Here is a 13,227-nt window from a genome sequence, read left to right as displayed (position 1 = left end):
ACATTTAAAATTAAAATTTTCTTTCGTTACTGCTTTGGTTTCTTCCCACAAACTTTGACATGTACTTTTAAAAATATTTCTGTTCTAAGTATTTTCTAATTTACATTATGATTCCCTTTATTTATGTTATATACATTAACTTCCAGAGGTCTGGGATTTTTCAGATATATTTTTATTAACTATTTATAATATAATTGTGTTTTCTGGGTGACAGAAAATATAGTCACTCAGAGCATGTCATGATTTCTAACTTGGATGAGGCTGAAATGCTGGCTGTGGTTCTGCTTGGTTTTAGTCTAAACATTATATATTTATTATATTCCTGAAAGGAAAGGGAAGAATGCTGTATTCTTCTTGGGAAGTGTTAAAGAGCTGAGGATGTTAAATGACATGGTAAGTCCCTCTGTAGAAAAATCACTCCATCAGGTCACCTTCCATGCATATCCTGTGTCCTTTCACTTCTCATGCTGATCCAGAGTCTTCACTCATCAGGGCCAGTCACTAACTAGTTATAATTTTTTAAGCATTCATCTTTCCATGTTAACTTCAGAGTAGTAAAAGCTCTAGGATGTTTTTCACCAAGATAATTTCACCAAGAAGCTGATTTGCCTTCTTAAACAACCAGAAGAAATTCTCTTTAGGTTGTATTTTACGTTGTCAGTGTTTGTGAAAGGGTATTATCTATAGGATCAGTTAGTAAGGGGAAAAATGCCCTCAATTTTTCAGCAACTACTTAAAAATGGACTTTACTTGATTTGTAGGCAAGGAAATGCTGAAGACCCCAAAAAAGGGCCATTTAGTTTTGAAAAGCAAAAGTCTATTTATATTTCTTCTCCACATCAAGGAAACATTCTACACTCACCTACTTGAGCAGGAATTTGAAAGAAAATTATCAAAGTTTTGGGGGTTTTTTTGTTTTTGGCGCTGGAAGTAATTTTAGAGGTCAGCCAAGACTCTTGCTTAACGAATGAGGAAACTGAGTCCTAGAAAGGTTTAGGAATTTATCCATGATCACACCCCTTATTCCTGGAAAAGCTGGAAATGGAATCCAGTGTTTTGCCTTCCTCAACACACTGCCTTATTTGAATGCTCCTTATAAAGCTTCTAACTAAAGATATAAAGATTTCTTTTTTCCACAGCTCAACATTTAGCTTGTAAATATCCCGATGAGCTACAAAACCTGGCAGAGTTGCAAATCCTGAAAAAGAGTAGGAGGTGGGAATTTTCCATACTTCTTGGATTATCAAAGGCTGAAATTAATGACATATGCCATCGCTAGAGATCCTCAGATCCTATCAATGTGATGTTAAATGTTTCCATTTTTTGTTATAACATGAAGAGGTTTCTTTTCTCAGTGGGAGAAAATATCAGATATGGTGTGAAATCAGCACATGGGCCCTCAACAGCCAGTGTAGATAAGATTGAAGGCTATGGAAAGAACATCCAATAATGACAAAATTCAACAAAATCTGTAAATCAGAGTATATGCATGCTGATGGAGAAAGGAAATATCAAGCCTAATTATTCTTAGCCACTTAAGACCATCTTTTCAGACATGACAACACCCTATAGGATCTTCTGCTCCGGCTGTTCAGTTCATGACTTTTCTGCGGCGCTACAGCTGGACCATAGCCTCTGCAATGGAAAGAAGAGAAGCTGAAGGTCAGGCTAGAGGGTGGTGGGCTGTATCAGGCATTGTATATTGCACTAAGAGTATTTGAGAATCATTAAACAATGAGAATCCAATAATGGATTATAAGTTAGAGAAGTAATCTAGTTACATTTGAATTTTAAAACAAACACTCTGGCTGTCATGTGGATAATTGATTAGTGGTATGAAAGAATAGAGGCAGAAAAAAAATCTGTTGGGAAAATATCAAAATCCTCCAAAATAAAAAGGTGATAAGGACATGCATGGAGGCACAGAAGTGATGATGGGGTAAAGTAGGCAGATTTGGGAAATGTTAAGAAGGTAAAACTTTGAATATGAGAGAGGAAAGGAGGAGATTAGTTTAATAAACCCAGGTATGACCTTGGATTACTTGGTGGATAGACATAGTATTCACCAAGACAAGAAATGTAGTTGAAGCATGTTTGTGAGGAAACATAAGGGTTTATTTTCAGATATGTTGAGTTTTACCTACCTTGGCATGCAATGATGGAGAAGAAACCCAGCCTGAAGGTTTGCATTTGAGAGTGCTGAGCATGTAAGTAGGATATATGGGGGAAAGGATGAGTTTCCCAGTGAGAGTGTGCTGAGGGAACAGAACCCAAGACAGAAAAATGACACTGAAAAGGGAGAGGGGGGAACATCTGCTACAAGAAATGGAAAAGTCAGAGAGGTAAAAGGAGAAATAGAAAGTGGTATTCTAGAAAACAAATAATGAGAGAGTTTCAGAAAGAGTTGTATGAGACACCTCAGAGGTGTTCAGCAAAATGGGTACTGAAGACTGAAGCCTTCAATGCTGGGCTAAGGAATTACGGTGCCCCTAAACAGAGAGGATTGGTAGGTAATTCAAGAGAAGAGGTAGTGAGAGTGATAAACTTAATGAAGATAGTGAGAGCAATAAACTTTTGTGATGAGCTAGAAGGGCCAAGGAAAAAGATTGTCAGGGAACATTGAACTCATGTTGAAGGCCACAAATATGTAACGGCAAGAAAAAATTGAATATAGTTGATATATAAGATAAGGGAGGGGGAGGGAAGGGGGAGGGAGAAAGATAGAAGGAGAATCCTTGTCTCAAGACCAAATTCACCCTTGTAGTAGTTGGAATAATTGTTTTTGTCAGATAGAGTGCTTCTTCCCATGGATGGGGATGAATAAACACTAACAAATTACACTAAGAAATTCTTGACTGTCCAATTACTGTTTTTAGTTACCAAAATCACTATTATCTCAAGGTTGAACATGCTGCAATAAAATGAAGACTTCTATTGACTGAACTGAGAAACATGTTAATCCCTTCAGCAACTCAGTTACAAACCATATCCTACTCTGGGTTGCTCCACAGACAACAAAAGTTATCTAATAAATATTGCTGTTCACCTAGAGTCATTTCCACAGAGTGATCTTTAACCTTGACATCAAATCTTGGGGTTGTATCCAACCTAGAATCTAATCATTCTGTCTGGGTAGGACCTTCTCTCTTGCAGATGAGGAATGGAATGAAGCATGGAGGTCAGCTTGTGCTACAGGAACTACTGGGTCGCACTTGGTCGCACTTGGGAAGGGACAGAGGGCTCTCTGTCCTTCCATGGTATCCACTTCTTGTTCCCTCTCATTTTTTTCCCCTTTTCTCTCTCCTTTTTAATCTCTCAATTCTTCCATCTGATTCTCTTCCTCTCCAATATAATTTTCCCCTCATTATTTTTCCTCATTCTTCCCCTTCAATTTTGTCTCTGCCTATCTGATACATTCTGTATTGCGAAAAGACACTCTGGACTTGGAGGTTAAATAATCTCATGGAATCACTATGATTCTTTCTCTTTGATGATGGCTTTTCTTCCCGAGATCTCATTGAAATTGACCTCACAGTGAGAAATAAACATCTCTCTGTTTCAGGTATAATTTGGGAATGTACAGCCTGCTTTTTACTGCTCTGCTCAGACAAGACTGCCATACATACCCCTCTCACAATTACTCATCCTTTCATCCAGTGAGTTTCCACTACTTTGAACACACAAAGATAACAGTGTGTGCACACAGAATTGCTATACAGGGGCCTATTTTGAGTTGGGAAGGATGTCTCTTGATGCTCATTACATCAAAAAGTCAAAGGTTTCTTATAAGGAGAAACTCTCAAGTCATCAAAAAATATTGACCATAAATTAGTTAGAATCTTGGCTCATAGGAATTTTGGCACATAGCAGACACTCAATAGTTATTTGTGAGATAATTGAATAAATGATGATTTTGGATCACCACTATTAGAAATACATACTAAATGAAGTATGTATCAAATACATACTAAAGTTATTTTATAGAACATGTCAGGTCTCCAAAGCATTTATCTCTTCATATACTCTTATGGAAAGCTGGATACTCTGTGGGATTAACTTACTGCCTTCACTCCACAGTAATTCCTTTTAGAAATGTTGAAAACATTAATTCGGTGCCTCAAAACTTGTCTATAGTTCATGGACTTTTCTGCAGTCTTTTACCCAAATAGGGGTGTAGCCTGGAATTTCAGTTTATTGCTCTGAGTCCTTAGCAGTGGCTCCCCTCTTACCTCTAGCGTGCAATCCCAAAGTCACATAAACTTATCATTTATCCCCAGGACACAACTTAGTGTGTGTTTGCTTATGAATTGATCTGTAATAAGCCCACAGGAGCTCAGCAGTATTAAATTTGAAATAAATAACACCCATGGCCAAGAGTTGTCCACAAAATGAACTTCACCTCGCTATTTTCATAAACCTCCAACCCCCACCTGCTGACTGCAAATCTCTTTCAGCTTCAGGAGAGCCAGATGTTCTTCACCCTGTGTACTCAAAACCACCGCTCTGAGCCCCAGGAAAGTGAAAAGGGAACATACTTCACTGTCCACTGCCAAGGGCGCTCCACCAGGATCCAGAAGCCTGGGAATTCTACCCTGGGGAAAGAAAGCAGGAGTTTCCCAGCCAGATTCACCTCCCACCACGGGAGGTTGTTTTTAATTGTTCTTTGAAGAGCCTTTCCAAGTTGTTTAAAGCCTTGTCCGCCCACTCAGGGCAGGTTTTGCTGGACTCCGGGAGCAGTCATGGTTTCTTCCTGGCTCTCCACGGGCGCAGAACTTTGGGCAGAGTTTCCATTTTCCACTCTCTCTTCCCAGGACGGTACCCGACTGACTACTGATACGGTGGAAATGTGCTGGTAACAGCTGTGATCTTTTCCATGGCAAGCTTTTAGCAGTTCGCTTAGTGTTTTCAAAATATCCCTGGGCAATTTGTGTAAATAACATCCTTTCTCTCTCTCTCTCTCTCTTTTTTTTATTAGCAGTGAGCATGCTTTACACAGCTTTTGAGTAAGTATGTCCATTTAAGTTGGTGAAATCACAACCAAAGGAGCCATTCTGACACAAAGTGGTTACTGACTCAGGAAGATATCTTTTCTCATCCTTTTATTTAAGTTCAATCATAATGCAAAAGCTGGAACCTGAACCTAACACTCTGGGGAGAATTTACCATGCATTGACTCATTTAATCCCCCAGCAATCCTATGATATCATTACTTATCTCTACTTTATAGGTAGGAAAATGGATGTTCACATACATAGTAAATGGCAAGACTGGGGTTCATCTATCCAAATCCAAGACTGTAGTCTTTACCACCATGTTCTGTATATTTCCAAAATTCTACAGTAGAACATAGAAGGGTCCCCTAGGAGCATCATCCATTGGTTTGAATAATGCAAAAACGCTCCATTTAATGTAACTGATGAATCACTAAATTCTACTCCTGAAACCAATATTACTCTGTATGTTAACTAGCACTTAAATAAAAATTTGAAAAAATACTCCATTTATTCAATTTCCAGTTGATTTTGAAGTTTATGTAAATTGTCACTGAAGATAAAAATTGGTTTGGCTGAGAGTCCTTGGTGGCTCAGAGGTTAAGTGTCTGCCTTCGGCTTGTGCTGTGATCTGTAGGGTCCTCCCCCTTGGGGAGCCTGCTGCTCCCTCTGCCTTTGTGTCTGCCTCCCTTTTTTCTCTCATGAATAAATTAATAAAATCTTTTAAAAAATCGGTTTGGTTTCAGGAGAAAACATATTTATTAATTTACTTTAACTTTGATTTTGAAACAAGTTCAGACTCATAAAAAAGTGGAAAAACCGTACAAAGTTCCTGTGTACCTTTCTCACAACTTTCACAAATGTTAACACCTTACATAACCACAGTACTATTAGCAAAATCAGGAAATGAATACGGACAACAAAACTGTTAAGTAATCTACAGATCTTATTTAAATTTCACCAATTGTCCCACTAATGTTCTTTTTCAGGTCCAAGATCCAAGTTTCCAAATAACTTTAGTTACCACGGTTCTTCAGTCTCCTACAATCTGGAACAGGTCTTCAGTCTTTCTTTGCCTTTTATGATCTTGACACTTTTGAATAGCATTGGCTAATCTGGTAGAATGACCCTCAATTTGAGTGTGTCTGATATCTAGTCATGATTCAGGTTACCATTTTGGGTGAGAATCTTGTCTTATTACTGGTGATGTTAACCTTGGTCACTTGGTCAAAGTGATATCTACCAAATGTCTTCACAGTTAAGTTGCTATTTTCTCCTTTGCAATGACTTAATATCTGTTCCATAAATTTAAACTCTCTTGCACTCATTTGTGGTTATATCATTTCATCTCTTCGTGTCCTCAGGTATTAAATAGAATTAATAGTCACTGTTCTGCATAACCATCAGTGTTGCTGTGAGGCACAAACAACGTAATATATGTGAAAGTGCTTTGTCAATTATAAAGAGGTATATAAATGTGACAAACTCAAATACTGAATCAACTATATAATAAGAAGCCAGGGCAGCCCGGGTGGCTCAGCGGTTTAGTGCTGCCTTTGGCCTGGGGCGTGATCCTGGAGTCTCATGATCGAGTCTCACGTTGGGCTTCCTGCATGGAGCCTACTTCTCCCTCTGCCTGTTGTCTCTGCCTCTCTCTCTCTGTCTCTCTGTCTCTTATGAATAAATAAATAAAATTTTAAGAAAAAGCCAGAGGTTGACAGATTACCCAGCATTCTTGTTATGTTCTTTCAGACTTCCATTCAAAAGGGAAATTTAGGAATTAATCTGCAATCAGGCATACAAGAAAATTTCTATGCTATGGCATACTCTCCTAGACCACCTAGAAGAGACCAAATCTTCTTTGAGGTTAAGTAGGATCAGATTTCCTTTTAAGGTTCCCAAAATGGTAGCTTGAGCCCTACCAACTTGCTTACCATAAATTAATCAATTTCAAAGTGTTTTGGGCCCTTTCTGAGAGGAGACAATGGTTCTCTTCCACAATTGCTCAGGTTTGGTTACCTCATAGTCTTCATTGTGCATTTACTCATCGTATCAGCGCAGACCTTCAATTCATAACAGCTGAGGACCACAAATATCACCAGCCCTGTGGCCTCTGAAGGGGAACTACTTTCTCCTTCTAGCAAAGAAGAAACCAAGGAGTAATGTCTAATCAGGTCTTATTGAAAGTTTATGGACCATAAAAGGGACTATTTTTTTTAAAGATCTTATTTATTTATTCATGAGAGACACAGGCAGAGACATAGGCAGAGAGAGAAGCAGACTTCATGCAGGGAGCCCGATGTGGGACTCGATCCCAAAACTCCAGGATCACTCCCTAGGCCGAAGGCAGATGCCCAACTGCTGAGCCACCCAGGCATCGAAGGGACTATTTATACACAGTCAACTATGTTATATATGGGTGTGTTCGGAGCCCTCAGGCCCAAAGCCGGGATGATATTCCTTTGGGAGTCCCTAAATGATACTTCTCTGCCTTCCTCCCAGTCTGTTGTCATCTAGAAAAGAAACAGCCAGCCACCCTTCCACAGGTGTGCCCTCTGGCATGTCTGCTTTACTTGGATCCCATGAGATTTCAGGGAAATAAGAAAATCCCCAGTACCTCCCCAAACCTAACAATCTAAAGCCCACAATCCTGAGTTCTTGCTTGTAGTTTCAAGATTCACCTCTTCCCAGGGTGATGGACCATGGACCATTCACTACCCTATGGCACCGCAACCTTAATGTATTTCCCCAAATCTGGCTTATTCAGTATAAATAGAAACCAGCCTTTTAGTCCAGGTTCCATATCATCAAACCCCATGAATTTCTTGACTCCTCCAGGGTAAAGTATTACCTTACTTGAAGCCATTACTCACTGAAATGACTCCAACTTTCGGAGGAGGGGGCGGATTGGGGGCTCCTCAGAAAAGAAATCACTCTCCAAGTCCACTCAATAATAAATATGCCAGGAAAGTCTAATTCAGCACAGAGAAAACAAACATTAGCTCCTAGGTAGCAAGTGCTAAAACATATACTACATTTACATTAAACAAGAGGGAACTTAACTTTTTAGTTTGAAACATCTAAATCTAATTTATTTCACTCTATGCAGGTTTTTCCTTGAGAACTAGGAGAAAGTTCTATATGTTTTACATAACAACAACAACAAAAAAGCCTTTTAGAACATTTTTTCCCAGCTTGCTATATAAATTTGAGCTTCTCTCTCTAAAGGTAAAACATGGCTTGCTACTTTTAAGACAAGATCGGGCGTGTTCAGGGTGGTATGACCATAGACGGCTTGCAAATTTTAAATGATAGTCTTTCTCCACATGTATATTCATAAGACTTTTTTTTTTTCAATTTTAGCCAAAGGACTGAATTTCACATGGAAAGAGAGGAAAGCAGGACATTCCTGTGGCTTCACACTCACTATAGTCACTGTCACTCACACATTTGCTTCCTTACTTGTTGACTCCCTGGAAGCCCTGTGGTCTCCACTCTCTCCTCAGTGTCATTGGCACGGAAAATGCTCCCAGTCCCAAGAGTCCAGTCACACCTTGGCAGGACTCCAAAGCACTCCAAGTGTAAGGATGCAAACTGCAGGACGTCTACAACCAAGAAGGCTTAGAAGGACATCTAGCATGATCAGAGTCTACGGCAAAGCAGAGGAGATGGTACTTCTAATATAGCTCAACACTCTTCACTGTCATCTGAAAGAGTTAGAGGATGATATCTAGGTTTACCTCAGACTCAGACTCTATGACACTATAATATCCTTAGTGGAACTTCACATGACCTTTGCTGTCGTGAAAAATCTATGTGAAGCCAGGCCTTTTGACTTTTTGGGTGCTACCCCTGTACAGAAACGTGGAAGGTAGCCCTGGCTTTATCAAACCTAGGGTACGCTGACTGCCTTCTGGAGGGCAGCCCCTCTACCAGTCTGCCTGTTGAGACCCTCCTTCAATAAACAGCTCCCACGTTATTTTATTTGTTGAAACTTCCTGAACTCAGCTCTCATACATCTTTTCATTTTCTGTATACTTGGTCATGATAAATTCACTACCAGATAATTTAGCAATCCATTGCTCTTTCAACTTCAATTAGTTTGGTCTTATCAACTGAATTATAAACCTGAAACTCAGGATTGAATCTTCTGCCTCTTTGTATAACTCCTAGCACTTCACACAGTGCTTAGCAATAGAGGGAGCTAAATAAAAATATTTCATAGACTCAAGCTGAAAGAATATATTTACACAGATAGGCTAAGACACATGGTGGGTTTTTTGTTTGTTTGTTTCTTTGTTTTTGTTTTTGTTTTTACCATAATATGACTAAACTAATACCAGGCCAATTTAGCATGTTGGAGAGGAGGAAGACATGGAAACATAAAACTCCTTATCAACAATCAGAGAGCTAATTAGCTGGCAAAGTAGCTTATTTGTTTTGTTTTGTTTCCAGAGAGTTCTTGTACTGCTGCTTAAGCTAGCCAAGACTGGCTCAGAAAACTTAGTCCATTTTGGAGGATGTAGGTTTATGTGAAGGTCTCCAGATCACTGTTGAAGTGTGGTTTTAGGCTGGTTCAAAAACACCAAGCTCTGCCCTGGCTTCATATAACTATGGGGACAGGAGCCTAGAGAAGTAGGCAGCATCTAGAATTTCTGAAAAATGTATCAGGCTAAGAGGACCTGCTGGTGTAACTGTAGGTTTTCTGACTTTACCCAGTCCCAAAGCTTTACAGGAGTTGTTATGGAATCCAGAGACCAGAAGATAGCCAGTTAGGCAAGTACAGGAGTGTCTGAAAAAAAAAAATAAAGAGGTTTGGTAGCCTTCTAGAATCTAGACCAGGGATATAGTGCTTTGAGAAGAAAGGCCCAAGGCCCCTTCCTCAGACAACATCTCCGTATGAGCAAGCATGTACTTTAAGGCATTGCTAAAGCACTAAGACAGTCCAGGAAATTATATATGTTGCTGGCTGCAAATGATCCACCAAAAGCCATGCAGATAATGTAGGTCAGGTATCTCCATGATGAATTTTCTAGTACTCTTGGATATTTGGAAAATAACACAGTAAGAGATGCTATGAGAAAAATGTTGTCATATTTGGGTTGCAAACCCATTCTTAAAATTATCATCATGTGCTTGTTTTAATTTACTATTATATTGTCTGTTCCCTAAAGAGATGAAACTTGAAAATTATTTCTGTCATCCACTTCATATAGCACTGCTTTCAATAAGATCACCTTCGTGTTTCCGATGTAAATGATTCAAACCACACTGATCTTTCTTACAGAAGATTTCCATATAGTACTGGTACTTTGTTCCTGTTTCATGTTTTATACATGAAGTTGCTGCATAAAAAAAAATTTCTGTCAACTGAACAAGTTCAATAGCAAATTAAAGACTTATTTTTCTTTAGAGAAAAAAATGTATGACAGTTGTTATAAATAAATACGCAAATGCACTTCCCATTGCCAAGATTTTCCAAAGAAAGCTTCAGTTTGCTCAAACAATAGGCTAGCTCCTAGATCTTCCAGCTACAGGAACTTGTGGTTTTTGGTAAATATTAGCAGAACGGGCCTATTCACAAAGCTTGCACACCTGACCATCTGATCTCAGACACAGTGTACCCTCAACACTTCTGGGAAAGACCAGTTGGAATTTTTTTTTTAGGTTGGACATAATGAAAATTGTTCTACTTAATATTTGTCCACATTGCCACCAGTAACTAGTTTAGTAAACTCCATTTATTAGAAATGCATGGTTGAAAATTGCTAATAAAGAGATTTCTAATTCTTTTCATATATATTCATAATATAAGCAGATACTTATTATTGTAATTATTGATTTTGTTTATTTTGCCAGAGTACACCTCCCCAAAGGTTTACTATGTATAATTATTTGGCCATGTATATATCCATCAGAGCTAATTATTTCCCTTTATTACTGAAAACGATGCCATATCTCTTGCCATGAGAACAAATCTTTTATTTTTAATTTGTTTCCCATGTATTTATTTTTTTATTTTTATTTACTTTGTTTCTCATGTATTTATGTGTCAGTGGCTGATTAGTGTATTTGTCTAATACATACTAAAATCTTTGATACTGTCATCAAAAAAAGAGCTAAAATATGTACTGAATGTCTTCCTTAGGACAAATTACATGATTGCAAAGATTTGACCAATCTTTTTCTGCTCTATGTTTTGAAACATAACTGAGAGCTAATACCACTTCTATAATGCTAGGTATAATGAAGATGAGGAATAACATTTCTTAAGCATCTACCTGGAGAAACGAGAGTGGACGCCTTTTTTCTGCTTTATAAAAATACATAAGTTTGTGTCCATGCTGTCAAGTAGGTTTCACATGAGTATTTTCATGTTTTATTATTTCTCTTAGCCATATGTACTCTGTACTCTATATGTTTACCATTTATGAGTATATCTTTCTCGATTTGTAAAATGAAGTTATCATCCAAATATGGCTCTCTGGCAAAGAAATAAACCCTTGAATGTTTGACTGGCAGGCTTGTTCAATTATACTCTTGGTATGTTACAAATTCAAATGACATTTTCTGCATATGCCCAACATTTGAGAGAACCATAACATCCAGATTTGCTCATGGCTTTTCTTTGGGCTATCAAAATAAGAAACAAGTCTGTATCTTCCAGACAGTAAGGCTGAAAGCAGTGCAAGGAAGTGTGATTCAGGTCAATGAGGTAATTGAGGAAATGTCATGACAACCAAAATTAAAATGAGCAGCCTCATATTTGCATGTGCCAGCTGCTCCTCAGGAAATCTTTCTGGCTGCTTTTTGTTCCTATTAGACAGGATAATGTGGCTGCAAATTATATCCAACTGAAAGAGAACTGACTCACCCTCAGCAGATATTGTACTAGCAGACAAACCCCGGGAAGGATGAAATTCAGAGGAAGAACCAAGCAAAACACATGCATCCATGCACACATATACGCACATCCACATAATTTTTCTCGCCCACTTCTGTTGTGATGATGCTTGGAGATCATTTTAAAACGTTTAAAATGAAAAGTTCCTTTTAACCTCATACCACTCTAAATTGTCTTGCGACTTGTTTATACATTATGTTGTGCAAAATGGTTCTGAAGGCCTGGACTTCTTCCTACTGTCACGCAAACGTTCCCCGGAAGGATAATACTGCCATTGGAAGGTGTCTTCCCTCCATCAGGTCATGGGCTTCACAATCTGGAACAGTTAGTGCATGATACCAGCATGAGTCTTACCTGAGTGTCAATCATCCAGGTATGCTTTTGCTGAGTCTTCTGTAAATACAATATGTAGAAAAAGATATCATGTCCTTCATCTGTACGGCTATGCTCCTATGTTTCACAGATTTGGAGGTCAGCTGCAATGAGGTCTCTGTACCCTACATCCCCATGAACTGAGCAAAGGGGCATTATCCCCTAGAAGACATTTATACGTGTGGTTTTCTAGGTGAATCTCTGTGACTCACAATGACGTGGAAATTGCCATCAATCGTTGGCATCTCTCATGGCTATTATCAGCTCAAAGCAAATTAAGTCGTCACACAGTTGACGCAGCTTCCTCCTTCTCTATTGCAGTTGCTGAGCCAAGCAGAGGAGACTGGCATATTTTCTATCTTGATGGCACAAAGCTCCACAAAATGGAACCATTTTCACCAGTGCAAAGTGTCCCAAAAGATGCTTTCTCTGTTCAAATTCATCGTAGACTTGTAAATTCATTGTAGACTTGTAAATTCATTATATTCCTATAAAGGAATATAAAAGAAATCTTCCATCTAAACCTAATCTCCCTCTCTCTATATATTTTTAAGGTAAGACAGTGTTCTCAAGTCCTAAATGGCAAATTCTCTGACAGTGCTAGGGAAAATTACTCTTAATACCTTTATCCTGTTAAGTTACCATAGTAATAAAATCTCATTCTACTAAAGTAACTTTCTCAACAGGTCAGAGCCTGAAATTCTATGTTGTAAACTTCTAAATACAAAAAAAGCATAAGTTTATTTATTGAAGTTCAAACTGTAGAAATCTGACAGCTTTGAGGACTTTAAAAGATACTGAATCAATTGCTATAAAAGGAAAGCTCTCTTGACAATTTAATTCATATAGTACATTACTATTGAAGAGACTCCCTGGTGATTTATGAAGGGCATGTTTGTGGGCCAGGTTTTGGAATTTTTGCATGAAAGGTAAATTTGTGCTCAGGATGCTTGCATCTTC

The 13,227-nt window shown here is 38.4% G+C and overlaps 1 long non-coding RNA gene across 2 annotated transcripts; it reads right to left on the bottom strand.

Moving 5' to 3' along the window:
* Positions 1–1,470: 1,470 nt before the first annotated feature.
* LOC129516653 (uncharacterized) lies at positions 1,471–12,789 on the bottom strand. Of its 2 annotated transcripts, none has more exons than XR_008665817.1 (3): positions 12,250–12,789; positions 7,843–9,783; positions 1,471–1,635 (listed from the first exon to the last, which is right to left on the bottom strand). It is a non-coding gene; the product is annotated as an uncharacterized LOC129516653 (long non-coding RNA). The 2 variants fall into 2 exon arrangements; XR_008665818.1 differs by lacking the exon at positions 1,471–1,635 and having other exon boundaries at positions 4,542–7,963; positions 8,454–9,783.
* Positions 12,790–13,227: the final 438 nt, after the last annotated feature.

Source organism: Nyctereutes procyonoides, unplaced genomic scaffold, assembly GCF_905146905.1.
Source record: "Nyctereutes procyonoides isolate TBG_1078 unplaced genomic scaffold, NYPRO_anot_genome, whole genome shotgun sequence".
Classification (NCBI taxonomy): domain Eukaryota; kingdom Metazoa; phylum Chordata; class Mammalia; order Carnivora; family Canidae; genus Nyctereutes; species Nyctereutes procyonoides.
Note: the sequence above shows the minus strand (reverse complement) of the source record. Positions and strands in the feature narration are given on the sequence as shown.